Source organism: Branchiostoma belcheri, unplaced genomic scaffold (genome assembly GCF_001625305.1).
Source record: "Branchiostoma belcheri isolate BF01 breed outbred unplaced genomic scaffold, Haploidv18h27 scaffold2, whole genome shotgun sequence".
Taxonomy (NCBI): domain Eukaryota; kingdom Metazoa; phylum Chordata; class Leptocardii; order Amphioxiformes; family Branchiostomatidae; genus Branchiostoma; species Branchiostoma belcheri.
The window spans coordinates 10281989-10285416 of NW_017803490.1; the positions used below are offsets into that span (position 1 = coordinate 10281989).

General features: G+C 39.9%; 1 protein-coding gene across 1 annotated transcript in view; it reads right to left on the minus strand.

The window, feature by feature from the left end:
* Nucleotides 1-3428, minus strand: part of LOC109468549 — an 80764-nt gene that overhangs the window by 26159 nt on the left and 51177 nt on the right. The gene's annotated exons all lie outside the window — the stretch shown is intronic.

Genomic DNA, 3428 nt, shown 5'->3' on the forward strand with positions numbered 1-3428 from the left:
AGCAAATCCAAATGGCTAAAATCAGTCACTTACATATAAGTCTCTCTTTGATATGAATAGGGCCCGGCTGCATACATGCATAAACTGATCATAAGGGCATAATTTGGACACTTTTGTGCGTCCTGGTAAATTCTCTTCTTACAGAAAGGCTATCCTATATCCTAGTCTTTGGTTGGTTCTGTCACAGCCCGCTTTCTACGGCATCAAAATCGTGTGACGATCGACGGCGAATTTGAACGAAATCATCCGTATATCATTTTCGTTCAAATTCGCTGTACCAATCGAATTACAATGGGCATGGGTAATTTTGTTGTCAATAGTATAAATACTTACGAGACGATGAAGGTTTAATAGACATCCAGGTAGAACATGGCATCCCTCCATACAGACCCTCCTAAAAGTTGCACCAACCTGACGGACGCTCTCGGCTGGCTGCGCACAGGGCCGACACTTACACACCTAGCGGCGGGCAGCCAAACTGCAGGGGCATCGCTGTAGCCGGGAGGCCGATGTCACATCACTGAGGCTAGAAAACTTAGCTGGAAAGTTTCACCTGTGCTGGTAGAAGTCATTCTACGACAAAATTGAACTGTAATTTTCAACACAATGTCAAAAAATATAACTTACCAAATTTTCGACTGTTCCACTTCAGTCTTTGTGTCAAAATTCCTTGACAAAGACTGGATTTGAACAATTGAAAATTTGGGTTTTCTTTTCTTTTTTTCTTTATTTCGATGCCCTTTAGCCCAAAAGGCTAATCTTCCAGGGCTCATGCAGAAATAAGATCACATATACAACAGATAACATAGTAAAAAATACACCTTTAGCACAAAAAGAAATTCACTTATGTACAAAAGAAAGGAACATAATCATACAATTTTGTAGTTCTTGTCTTTTCTTAGAAATTACACTGATACATGTATACATGTATAGGGTGAAGAAACAAGTAGGAAGCTGATTCGGAACAACTGCATGACATTTATTGCATTTTGTCGATATCTGAATGGAAAACGTAGCAGATCGAGCGTCGTTTGTACGTCCTTGTTTCATTCCTGCTGACATCTACATGAACATCTGTCTGGACAGTGGATACTGTATACTCAATAAACAATAGTTAAAAGGTTCATCTGTGTTGGTGAGAGTCATTCTGAAACAGGTTCATACAGTAACTGTAGTTTCCAACACAAAAAATGGACTTACTCAAATCTTTTACTGTTCAATTCATCAAGTCCAGAAAACTTGTGTGAGTCAATTTTTTTGAACCTGTTTCTGAATCTCCAAATACAAATGTAGATGCTCCAGGCAGGGTTTTCTTTCTTTCTTTCTTTTGAGACCTTTTTGAAGAATATATGTTTCCCTAAATGCTAATGGCAGCTTTTTTTGAAATTCATTTTCCTCGTACATCAACTTCCTCCTCTCTTTCTTACCATACCCTCGCTTAAAAAAAAGCAGCCGCTACTATCACAGGGAAACCAAGAAAAGGCCTCAAAATACATTAAAACTCCTGACTAGAACATCTGTGTGAAGTCAGGGCTGTACAGGCAGTAGAGAATGAAGGGGCAAGTTGGATGGACTCAACATAAACATGTATCATAATGTCTACAACACAAGCATTTCTTATCTATATCATACAGACTCATTTTAACTAAAATATACAGAACATAGTAGCCTCCAATACAGGCGCCTGGGGCCTCAAATTACATACAGGTTCATCCCATGGAAGAGTTATAGCCTCCAACACAGCCTTCTGAGGCTCCTATCAGCCTCATTCAATAAAAATCTCATAATTTATACAGAATTTGAACCTCCAAAATCAGTGACTACCATAGCCTTGAACAGGCTTTTGAAGGCAGCTCATTTACATGTAATCTCACTTTAACATAGTCTCTGACCCAGGCCCCTTAGGACCATTAACCAGAAGTTACTGTACAATTCTTAACAGGCTGCAGTAGTCCTTATTCAAGCCCTGATGCCAGGCTACTGTACTGGAGGCCACAGAATACTGCTATTCCTTTAATACTTTAACAAAAAGACCTTAATAATACAGTCTAAGACTTGAGCTTACTCTGATTAAATAAAACACATTGTCCTACAGTGCACAAATAAAATGATATAATCACAAATGGAAAACAACACAACATTACATAAAAGTGACTACATAACAGTTAAACTTTTCAGCCCAGGACTAACATTGCACGTTCCTGGTCTGAGTGTCAGAGAGGTTTAATATCTGCCTTCCCTATCATGAAAGTTCATCTGTGTTGGCAGTTACATGTTTTAAGTTAAAACTTTTGGTCCAACACAAAAATTCTCTCACAAAGAGCTTTCAACCAGTCACTCTGGTCTTCCTCAGTAGACTGACCCAGTGAAGCTTGTCACGTGGCTTCTTTGAAGTGTGACGTCAACACTGGGTCAAAGGTATCTGGTAGACGATGTCAGTCTACTGAGGAAGACCAGAGTGACTGGTCGAAAGCTCTAGGTGAGAGAATTTTTTGTGTTGGATCAAAAGTTTTAACTTTAAACATCTACCTTCCCTGTTGAGAATCTTAAACCATCTTTTTCCAGAGTAAAAGGGCTGATTAAAAATCTAAAATGATTTTAAGAAAAAAAAAATTCATTGGCAAGGGAAAATACTGGAAGCAGTCACTGTTGGTCCTGACACAGACCACGTTAGGTCGGGGTTTAAAATACTTTTTGTTGCATACCTTCACTAGTGCACCTGCACCAGTCAGAATTTAGAAGTACGAATCATACTAAAAACTTGTCGTAAACCTGTTGCCATCATTTCTTTTACAATTTGTAGGTGGTGACAGTCGATGCAGCAAATAAAAATCCACACCTACATGTACATGTATGTATAAACCCAGTACATGGACCATTACAGGTTACGTAGGTGCAGGTGGACATGAGAAACACCTGCACAGCTCCAGTTTTACCTGCACTAACCTGCAGGTGGTGACGTGGTATTGAACAGGCCTGAGGGCACTTGCATGGCACAAAGCATGGATTGGCACTTTCTCCACAGGAAGCCACAATATGCGTTTCCAAAAAACTGTTACATTTCCAGGAAACTGTTACATTTTCCAGGAAACTGCAACATGTCCAGGAAACTGCAACATTTCCAGGAAACTGCAACATTTCCAGAAAACTGCAAATTTTCCAGGAAACTGCAACATTTCCAGGAAGCTGCAACATTTCCAGGAAGCTGCAACATTTCCAGGAAACTGCAACATTTCCAGGAAACTGCAACATTTCCAGGAAACTGCAACATTTCCAGGAAACTGCAACATTTCCAGGAAACTGCAACATTTCCAGGAAGGAATCTGTGTCACTTTTTTTCCAGGAAACTCCGTCCTTTCTGAACAATAGCTGCATGGACCCGTGTGAGGACATCTCTACATGAATAATGAGGGGCAGTCCTGAAACTG